Source organism: Petaurus breviceps, unplaced genomic scaffold (genome assembly GCF_028583685.1).
Source record: "Petaurus breviceps papuanus isolate PSGF00001 unplaced genomic scaffold, PetGlider_PUasm1.0 47, whole genome shotgun sequence".
Classification (NCBI taxonomy): Eukaryota; Metazoa; Chordata; class Mammalia; order Diprotodontia; family Petauridae; genus Petaurus; species Petaurus breviceps.
Window position 1 is genome coordinate 11,780,707 of NW_027186349.1, and position 11,771 is coordinate 11,792,477.

The 11,771-nt window shown below is 39.2% G+C and overlaps 1 pseudogene; it reads right to left on the bottom strand.

The window, feature by feature from the left end:
• Positions 1-10,395: 10,395 nt before the first annotated feature.
• On the bottom strand, positions 10,396-11,547 carry LOC138171846 (very-long-chain enoyl-CoA reductase pseudogene; annotated as a pseudogene).
• Positions 11,548-11,771: the final 224 nt, after the last annotated feature.

The following is an 11,771-nucleotide window of genomic DNA, read 5'->3' on the forward strand; positions in this document are numbered from 1 at the left end:
TCCTGATACATATGCTATATGTACATATATATGTCTACTCACATAAGTATGCATACTTATACATATATGTGTAAAACCCTGCTAGAAAAGAATACGAGCATGTACGCATGCATAAATCTGTAATATTATAGTTTGCTAGTCAACAAAGGATGAAATTAGTTAAAAGGAAGGCATCTAATGGAATAGGGTAATAAGAAATGCAGCAATAGAATGTTCTAATGAACCTGGGGTATACTCTCACACAAATACAAACACCGTTAATGAGAAGAGTAGATATACGTAGGTATCATACACTGGGGCACACACAAAAAGGAACATCTATGGCTAAGTCACATGTGTGGATTGAAATACATGCAGGAAAAACATATAGCCAGGGCACACCTGTGGAGGGGAACACATATAAGAAATACATGTGGCTGGGGGCATGCTTATAAGGAATGTATGAGGTCAGCATGCATGCCTCCAGTATCTCCTAGTAATGTCACCATGCTCCTTTACTGAACCTGCTCCACACTATCTCCCTACTATGTGTCTAAATCTGTGGATATTCCACCAAACTCTTTTCTAAAGTACTTGCTTCACATATAAATATGTCCAGCAACAAACAAACCTCCTTGGCATTGAGTCTTTCCTGTTTCTCCTCCTCCCTGTCTGACCATTCCTCCATATCATTTGCTCCTTTATTATACATATCCTGCCTCATTATGTGTAATCATGCAAAGACTTCATCCTGGGCTTCCTTCTCCTCTCTCTTCTCTCTCCTTGGGTCATCTCATCTGTATTCCTGGGGTCAGCTGTTTATCTCTCTGCAGATGATTCTCAGATCTAGAAACAAATCCCCATCTTTCCATGATGGGGAGTTCCACTGAATCCCAGTTCTGCATCTCCAGCTGCCTGCTAACCACTTCCACCTGTACTTTCCACTGGTATTTCGTGTCCCAAAATTGAAATCATTCTTTTTAAATGTGCTCCTCCCACTAATACTTTCTCTTTTCCGGCTAATAATGCCACCATTCTCAGTGGATAGAAGGCCCAGTTTGAACCTTCATCAGATACTTCCTAGCTGTGTGACCCTGGGCAAGTCACCCTCTTTTAACCTCAATTTCCTCATCTGTAAAATGGACATTATAATAGCATCTACCTCTCAGGGTTGTTGTGAGGAATAAATGAGATAACATATATAAAGCACTTTGCAAACCTTGAGTAAATGGAGGGATATACTATTTGTCCGGCATTGTGCTAAGCACTTTACAAATATTATTTCACTTGGTCCTCACAACACAATCCCAGGAGGTAAATGCTATTATTATTCCCATTTTTGTCTCAGGAAAATAAGACAAGCAGAGGTTAGATGACTTTCCCAGGCTTACAAAGCCGATGTGTCTGAGGTCCAGTTTGAAGTCAGGTCTTCCTGATTCCAGGCTTGGCACTCTATGCACTGCACCACCAAACTGCTATTTACATAAGTGCTAGATAAATGCTGGCTATTACTCTTCTGGTCTCCCAAGTTTATAACACTGTGACCATATAACCTTATAAGGATCTTTGACTAGGCCCTCTCCATCATCTTACATGTACAAAATGTTTCCAAGTCCTAATGGTTATCATTTTTACCTGCTAAATATCTCTCTTTTTCCTGCTTTTCTATTCCTGGCTGAACCTTCCTCTTTCCAGGACTTAATTATTGTTCTTTAGGTGGTTTTCTTTTCTCCTGTCTCTTCTTCCTCCAAATCATCCTTCATTCTGATACCCAAGCAAACTTTAAATACATGTTTCTGATCATATTATTGCTCTACCCAAAAATCTTTGATTCCCCTCCCCTTCTTTTGCCTCTGTAGCAGCAAGCACCCCAAGTGTCCTCAAGGTTTGCTGCCAACACAGGTTCTTAGATCTGCTTTGTTAAAGGAAAGCAACTCAAAATGGGTTAACAAGCTTACTTTAATCAGTCAAACATATATCGTTTACCTCGTTCAGGGGGAAAAGGTCAGCACCCTGAACTTCAAAGTATACAGACAGAATTATCAAGACAGAAAAAACAGATCAAGCAGACAGTTTTCCAAACTGTGCAACCATTACATCCATACCAAACAACATCTGGATTTCAAGGGCGGGGGGCCCTCTGGACAACAGGCTTCCCAGAATCCATATCAAATCACAAAACACTTCTCAAAGTGAGCCCCAAAACAAAGCTACACATCAGGGCTTATATAGCCTTCTGGCTCAGAGAATGTAACAACCTTATTGACTCACTGGCCAATCAAAAAGTATCTACTGAAAAACAAGCCTCTCACCCCAGGCTCCACGTGCACTTTAGCCTAGGGACAGGGAAGATCTTTAAATTTACATTCCCATTACAGCCTCCCAAATAAAGTATCCTCTGCTGACTCTGATATTCGAGGCCCTCCACAATCTGCCTCTATCCTACCCTTTCTAGCCTTATCTCATATTTCTCCCCTCCACATGTTCCTCATTCTCTCCGAACTGGACCACTCTCCCTCTCCTTATCTTGTACTGTCCCAAATGCTTACTTTTTCTTACACTATCCCTCAGACCTAGAACAGACCTCTCAGATGTCCATCTCATCATGTTCAGTGTAGCTGCTCTCTTCTTTATTCAGACTCTCCTAGCCCATCTACCCCAGCCCTTTACTTCAGTTACCAGAAGCTCTCCCTCTTCATAATTCTCAGAGTACTTTGTCTGTCCCTCTCCTTTACACTTATCTTATTCTTCTAGTTATTTGTATACTTTCTTGGAAGCAGCCATGAGAGGGGGGAACCATGTCATACCCTTTTGTATTGCATATATTGGACATAGTAAAAGTTTATTGAATGTTTTCTGAGTTAAATAGAATTAAATTTAATAAAGGTAAATTTATTTTAAAAAGCAAAACATTTAACTTTGTCCTTAGCATATTATATGCCATACAAGCCTTTAATAAATGATGGAATATAAACATTTTTAAGGTGCATTTTAACCAGTCTGTTGGGTTAATTTTGCAAGTGTGTTCATGAAACCAAGTCAGTGAATGGCTATAAGATCAACAGCATAAATTATTCCAACAGAAATCAATTTCTTTCTAGATATAGACAGATTTTAATTTTTTAATATTTTCAAAGGAATAGATATCAGCTTTGCCAATACTGACCTGTTAACTTGTGATCTCATAAGAAATTTATTAGTCAATTAGCCAAGAAGCATTTATTAAACACCTATTATGTACCAGGGGCAGCAAGGTGGCTCAGTAGATAGGGGGCCAGGTCTGAAGTCAGGAAGACACATCTTCCTGAGTTCAAATCTGGCCTCTGATACTTATTAGCTGTGTGATCCTGGGCAAGTCACTTGACAATGTTTGTCTTGATTTCCTTATCTGTAAAATGATCTGGAGAAGGAAATGGCATACCACTCCAGTATCTTTCCCAAGAAAATTCCAAATGGACTCAGAGAGTCAGACATGACTGAAATGACTGAACAACAGTAGCACTATGTGTCAGGCTCTGTGCTTGGTACTGTTTCATATAAGGAAACAATTTTTATTCTCAACAAATTTATATGCTAAGTGGAGGAAGCAAATACTTAAATATACATGTATGTGGAATAAAGATAAAGAGCATAAACATAAATAAATACAGGGTCATTTTGAAAGAGGTCACTAGAATATGATGAGAACCAGTAAATGATTCATTTAAAAGGCTAATGCCTAAAAGTAAAAGTATCTGAGTATTGGGGCAGCCAGGTAGCACAGCGAGTAAGAGCACCGGCTCCAGTGTTGAGAAGACCTGGAGATCAAATCCCGGGCTCAGACACTTAGCACCCACCCAGAAACACCTGGCCGTGTAACCTTGAGCAAGTTACTTAACCCCAATTGCTTAGGGGCGGCCAGGTGGCTCAGCAAGTAAGAGTACCGGCTCCAGTGTCGGGATGACCTGGATCAAATCCGGGCTCAGATACTCAGCACCACACCCAGAAATAATAACTGGCCATGTAACCTTGAGCAAGTTACTTAACCCCAATTGCTTTAAAAAAAAAAGTATCTGAGTATCTCAAAGGAAGAAAGAGATACTATGGGGCAGAAGTGAAAGGAGAGAGCTTTCCATAGATCTGGGTTAATCAGAGCAAGTATTCATGGATGTCTGCTTATGAGTCTTTTGTATTTTAAACATTGGTAGAGACTTTATACATTGAAGACTTTTTCAAAATGTAACCTTTAATCCCTCTTAGGGGAGACCCTAGACATGGGACATAAATGAGTTTTAATTCAGAGAATTTCCTTGGAGTTTTGGGGGGTGGGGAAATAATTCAGAGAGTTTAAGAAAAGCATGCTCTTTAGGTAACCTGATCAATATGAGCCCAGAGCGAGGCTTCTTTTTCTAGGGTGGGAACTCTCTGGGTCAGGAGAAACACTTTTTACCTTTTTAAAAAAGTTCTTAGGATTTTGAGGCAATGACTTGAAGAGGCTAGCTCTGTTAAGGTTACCTGTCCTTATGGCTATTGTCAAGTCCCCGGGGACCCCACTGGATGCCTTCATCATGTTTCAGAGGTAGTAATTTACATTTTCTATCCCTGTTTTGCAGGTCCCAAATCTTCTTTCAGTCATATAATTGTAAAGATGATTTTTGTTACCCAAGCATAGGACTCTACATGTAGCTCTATAAATTTCATCTTGTTATCTTCCTGTTGCCATCTTGCTTCATCTGCTCAAATTGTATAGACTGTATAGATTTTTACATCTGTCATAAGTCATGTTAATTATACATCCCTCCCCCATAGCTTTGTGTCATCTGAAAATTTGATAAGGAAGTCATCTATATCTTTATCCAAGTTATTGATAAAATTGGTAAAGAACACAGTACCAGTTCCTGAGGTGCTCCCCAAGTGTCCTCCTTCTAAGGTGATAGGAAGTTAATTATGACATTCTTTGGGTCTAGTGAGTCAACCATTTCTGGATCTACTTAACTGTAATATGATGTATTCCACATCTCTCTATGCTGCCCACAAGAATAACATTTGGCATGAGAGACTGCCAAATAATTACTTAAAAATCTAAGCAAACATTTCCTTCCTTCTACAACATTTCCTTAATCTATCAGTTTAGTAATCCTGTCAAAAAAGAAATGAGGGCAGCTTGGCACGACCTTTTGTTAATGAAGCTATGTTGCCTCTTTGTGATTCCCCTTCCTTTTCTCAATATCTCAATAATGTGTTCAAGTTTTTCTTCCCTGGGAATTGAAGTCAAGCTCTCTGGCAGATTTTACTTTTCCACTTCTATTTTGAAACTTGGGACAACATTTGCCTTTCTTTAAGTCCCATAGCTCCTCTCATAAGATCTGACTTTTTTTCTTTTTCTTTTTTTTTTGTCTTTAGATAATTTCTATTAATTTGTTTGTTTACTTTTAGTTTACAAAATTCAATTCCACAATTCCTTGAGTTTCACATTTTGTCCCCCTCCCTCCCCTCCCCACCATGGCGGCATACAGTCAAGTATAGGATCTGTAAATACTTGCACATTAGACATTAGTCAGGTTATAAAGACAGATTGTATCAGATGGAATGAAAAATAGTAAAGAGGACAGAAAACCAAACAAGAAGAGGAAAAAGATCAGGTAGTTTGCTTCAATCTGGATATAAACTCAGTTCTTTCTAGTTCTTTCTCCAGATGTAGACATTTCTCTCTATTATGAGTCTTTTGGGATTGACTTATATCACTGCATTGCTGAGAAGAGTCCAGTCTACCAAAGTTGGTCATCACACATACGTTGTGTCTGTAATTGTGTACAAATTTCTCCTGGTTCTACTCTTCTCACTCAGCATCAGTTCGTATAAGCCTCTCCAGGTAAATATGAAGTCCATCTGCTCCTCGTTTCTTATAGCACAATAGTATTCCATAGCATGCATATACCACAACTTGTTCAGCCATTCCCCAATTAATGGGTACCCCCTTAATTTCCAGTTCTTTGCTACCACAAAAAGAGCTGCTATAAATATTTTTGTACATATGGGTCTATCTCCCACTTCTATGATTTCTTTGGGATATAACCATAGGAGTGGCATTGCTGGGTCAAAGGGTATGAAATTGTTTATAGTCCTTTGGGCATAATTCCAGATTGCTCTGGATCCAGAAAGGCTGGATCAGTTCACAACTCTACCAGCAATGCATTAGTGTTCCAATTTGCCCACATCCTCTCCAGCATTTGTCATTTTCCTGTTTTGTCATCTTAGCCAATCTGACTGGTGGGATGTGGTACCTCAGAGTTGTTTTGATTTGCATTTCTTTAATCAATAGTGATTTAGAGCATTTCTTCATGTCCTTATAGATATCTTTAATTTCTTTCTCTGAAAACTGCTTGTTCATATCCTTTGACCATTTATCAATTGGGAAATGACTTGTATTCTTATAAATTTGACTCAATTCTCTGTATATTTTAGAAATGAGTCCTTTATCAGAGACATAGGTTGTAAAAATTCTTTCCCAATTTCCCACCTCCCTCATAAGATGTGACTTTTGTTCTAGCCTTTACACTAATTAGCTGTGTGACTTTGGAAGGCTAACTTGACCTATATGGTCCTCAGTTTCCTCAGCTATAAAATAAGGGAGTTGGACATAGAAATCATAATAATATTGAATTTATATAAAGCATTTGATGGTTGGCAACGTACTTTAAATGTATTATTTGATCTGATCTGCAAAATAGTTCTGTGAAGTAGTTAACACAAATATCATTATCTTAATTTTATAATTGAGGGTCCTGTGGTTAAATGACATTTCCCAGAGTCATATAGCAAATGAGTGAAAGATCCAAAACTCAAAGTAGATCTCTGGACTCCAAATCTAGTGATCCTTTCGATCTACTGCATTACTATTATTAGGCCCTTCTGACTCTAAGACTGCATGATTCAATGCATACACACTGATAGACACATATAATTATGGCAACTTCAAATCTGTGTGGTGGATAGAAGAAAGAATGGGAAATAAATTATTAATTTGAGAGTCCAAAGCAGTTTCTATGGAATTTATTCTCATTGTTTCTGTTATTTTTAAATTATTCAAAGTGATTTATTTATTAAAAAGGTCTTGTTTTATAATAACTAATATTTAAAGCCAGTGGAACTAGATAGTTCACAGAAGTAAAGTTCCTTGCTATTATTTTATTAACAAGTAGTTACCATTTTCTTTCTTTCAAATTATTTGAAAGATAGAAAAAGGAAACAATCTCTAGGGCATTCACTGCCTTTGAAATTGAAAGGTTTCACATGGCTGCTTGATATTGTGGCATGGTCCAGGAAAACTAGAATTGGTCATATGACTAATTAGAACAACCCTGGACTTCTATTTCCCAGTAGTACTGTATTCCGGTCACTCAAGTATTAGAAGTACCAGAGAATCAAATAATCTGGAGATTCTGGTAGGAAGTAATTTAAGAGAATGTTAATTTCCCTTCCTGGAGATTTCATATCCTTTTTGCTATTATTTCACAAAGGAGTGCATTTCTTCTGGCCAAGATTTGGCATCTGGAAATGGAAATGATTTTTCTTTCTTGTAGCTTTTTCCTCTTACCCAACCTGAAAGTCATAGAATATTAGAGCTGGAAATTATCTTAGAGGTTATCTGGTACACTCCTTTATTTTTCAGAAAAGGAAACTGAGGAGCAGAGAGGTTAATTGCCTTGTTCATGATCAGAGAATTAGTCATTGTCATGGCCAGGATTTGAACTTAGTCCTGGATTCAGTATCTCTTGAATCCAAGGCCAACACTCTCCACTGAACAGCACTGATATATTAATTCTCCTTTATATGAAAGGAAATTGTACCTTCTTATGGCACAATGAATCAATCCATCTATTGATTTATAAATGAATTAGAAAGTCAGGTATCCATCGCATTAAATAAGAATGAGGTCTTCATTCTAAATAGATTGAATATGAATTTATTATTTGTTTCGGGGACATAAATCACAATAATCCACTTGACAAGATTCCTGGTATATATTTTAAAAGCTAGATGGCACAATAGGTAGAGTGTCAGACATGAAACTGAGTTTGAATCCAGTATCAGACATTTCATTAGATGAGCCACCCTGGACAAGTCACTTAATTTCTGTCTAACTCATTTTCCTCATCTGTAAAGTCAGGATAATAATAGCATCTACCTCTCAGGGTTGTTGTGAGAATTAGATGAGATAACATATGTAAAGTGCTTTGAAAACCTTAAAGAACTCTATAAATGCTAGCTATTATATAGGCAACTAGGTGGTGCAGTAGATAGAACACTGGGTCTGAAGTCAGCATAGACGTGAATTCAAATCTAACCTCAGACGCTTATCAACTATGTGACCTTGGGCAAATCACCACATTTCTCTCTACCTCAATTTTCTTAACTGTAAAATGGGGTTGGCAGTAATAGTACCTACCTCCCAGTGGGGATAAAATGAGACCTTCAAAAATATTTTGCACAGTACCTGGTACATAGTAGGCACATAGCATAAATGCTTGTTTCTTTCCTTATTAAAATTATCTTTGAGTAGTTTGGTTTTTTTTTTTTAAACAATTGAAACACACTTATCTTTGGACGCAGGGCGAAAGCAATGCTGGATTGTAGTATTATGGGAGAAGTTTAGGTAAGAAACAGAAGACATCACTAGGGCTAGGGCTAGGGCCTGGCTAGGGACCTGGGATTTCATGAAATCACAGGGGAACTCTCAAGCTAGGAAAATCCCTCTGCCAGTGCAGATTGGTGCCTTCTCTGCAACTTATAGTCTTAGAGTTGCCTAGAGTACTGTCAAGTGATTCGTCTAGCATCATACAGTCAATATGTGTCAGAGTAGGACTTGAACCCAGACCTTCTTTGACTCCAAGTCCAACTCTCCTGCTTTTTGCCCATACTAAGAAGTTGCGTAATGGCCATGTAGAATGGATGAATTTCATTTGAATTTTCATTTTGAATTAATTTTTTAATTCTGAACTCAACAAATGTCAAATACAATTGTTGTTGTTGTTCAGTCATGTTTGACTCTTTGTGAACCTCCATTTGGGGTTCTCTTGGAAATGATATTGGAATGGTTTGCCATTTCCTTCTCCAGTTCATTTTACAGATGAGAAAACTGAGGCAAACAGGGTTAGGTGACTTGTCCAAAGTCACATAGCTAGTAAGTATCTGAGGTCAGATTTGAACTCAGGAAGAGAAATCTTCCTGATGTCCTGGCACTCTATCCACTGAACCACCTGGCTGCCCATCAAACAAAACACTATTTCTATATCTAAGCAGAAAGAAAAAAGGGGGTTTTACACAAAACTGCTGATCACTGCCCTAAATAGTTCATTTTTCTCTTAAAATATGTAATAAGTTCAACATGTAATTTTCTTTTTTTTTTTTGGAAGGGGGAAGGTAGGGCAGTTGGGGTTAAGTGACTTGCCCAAGGTCACACAGTTAGTTTTGTGTTAAGTGTCTGAGGCCTCATTTGAACTCAGGTCCTCCTGCCTCCAGGGCTGGTGTTCTATTCACTGCACCACCTAGCCGCCCCAACATGTAATTTTCCAAAGTGTCCTGCTTGCTTGTGATTTTTTTTTTGTGGGCTTCCTGTAGGATAGACAGATTTCATTCAGTGTCCTTTTTTCTATGCAAATTCTAGAAGATCATTGATTATATCTTATATACATTATGTATATTATTTAGCACAACATATATTTTTAAAATGCTAGATTTAGACACAATTAGCATGTATAATAGCTAAAACAGGCAAATTGCTATATTAAAAGCATCAAGGTGGCAATATGATTTCCTATTAGACCTTCCTTGTTTTGTTGCATTTTTTTCCTGGAATAGCTCATGCATACTGGAGAAGTACATAAATGGAACATCTTTTTATGTTGGTGTTGTATGTAAGACACCTTTATAGTTTTTAAATGCTCTCCCATTTCTTGCTATAGAAAAGGAATTGGTCCCTGAACTCCCTCAGCCTCAAGTATAATCACAAAAAGGAAGAGATGGTTAATGAGGAATTAAACGAAATAGAAGAATGCTCTACAATTTACTGTCTTAGACAGGTACCTGGAGTACTGAGAGGTTAAATGATTCTCTCAGTCATTTGAAGGACATCTCTCAGGGTCCCATAGCCAATACATGTATGACTTTAACCCAGGTTTTCATGTCTCATTGACTCTCAAGGCATTCAGTTATCCAGTTATATAAAGGGTGTTTTATTAAGTTATAAAGAGTGTATTTTATTAGCTTACCTTACATTAAATCAAAGTTCTATATATTCTTTTTTTTTTTTCAGAATTAGAATGTTTTATTACTGTAGCCAGAAAACAAGACCTTCTAAGACTGGTATCCCTCCTGCAGAGCCCATGTTATGTTTGAGTCAGGAAAAGAGAGGGCCAAGCCCTCTGCCCAGACAACAGCTGAACTGACCCCAGGTCAGTATTGGGGGAAGAAGGGGAGGGGAGGGTAGAAGTCCAGGGCCCTATCCCAGGGCACAAAATCAGGGGCTGAGAAGCTGCCCAATGATAATCCCAAAGGGGAGAGGCCACTTCAAGAGGGCAGTTTAGAGAAGGAAAGGGATAATGGGAGAGTGTAGGGGGGGGGGGGGGTAAATCCCGGAACTCCTTTAGGTAGCTGCGATGCTTCCCTTTGGCCCAGATAGTCATTTGGATGAAGCCCACGAGGGAGAAGAGAGCCACTGGGAGGCACTGGGTCATGATGGCAAACCCAATCCAGGACCCCACTTCATATGTGTAATTGGGACATGACACCAGCAGGAACAGCCACATGAAGGGATTCTTGGTCCGATAAGGTATCTTCCGAGACTTGGAACCTGCTGGGAGCAGATTCCTCAGAGCGATGTGAATGGAGAAGTTACCTAGCTGGCAGAGCACAAAAACGCCAAGTGCCAGTTTCACCTGCTGACTACCATATGTTGGGGGAGTGTAAAGAGGATGGTTGATATAATAGGCCATCCAGGCAGCAAAGCCCCAGTAGTAGGTACAGTTCTTGAAGATGTTACTCAGGGGCATCGTCCCATGAGAGAAACGGTGAACAAACAGCGTCTCCAGTAAACGCTTGATGTAGCGGAATGAGTGACAAATACCGGCAAGATGAACCACAGTGTGCCGGCTAGATGTGAAGTCACACTTGTGACCGTAGATGAAGGGTACCCGGAAGTAAAATCGTAGGTAAGTGAGGAGAGGGCCAGCATACTCTGTCAGGAATACCGTCACCCAGCTGATTTGGGCTCCCAGATCCCGAAAGTAAAGCGTGGCTGTGGTCCCCACAGGCAAGTTCTGCAGAATGTCCTCATCCTTCAAGGACTTGCTCTTAGGATCCAGCCGCAGGGACTGCCGGGCAGCATACCACGGGGGATGTGATTTTGTGAAGAGGTTCTTGATCTCAGCAATGGTGGCATTGGGTTCCACCTTATTCAGGAAACAGAGCTTCTCCCGTGTCTTGGCATCCAGAATCTCCACCTCACAGTGCTTCATGGCTCCCTCTCACCCACGGGCCGCTGCCGCCTCCCAGCTCGCGACTACCACTGCCGAGCGCCTATTTCTATGCTACCCAGCATGCACAAAACAGTTGCTACCTACATGAATGTTAGTGTTTAATAGGAAATAATTTGGTATAGAGAAAAGAATACTGGACCTGAATTTGTAGTCAGAAGATCCAGATTCAATTTTGGCTGTTGTCATTGGTCCAAAGCTTCCTCATCTATAATGTATAGTATAATGGATTGTACTAACTACTTCATAGAACTCTAGAGGAAAAGCATTTATGGTAAG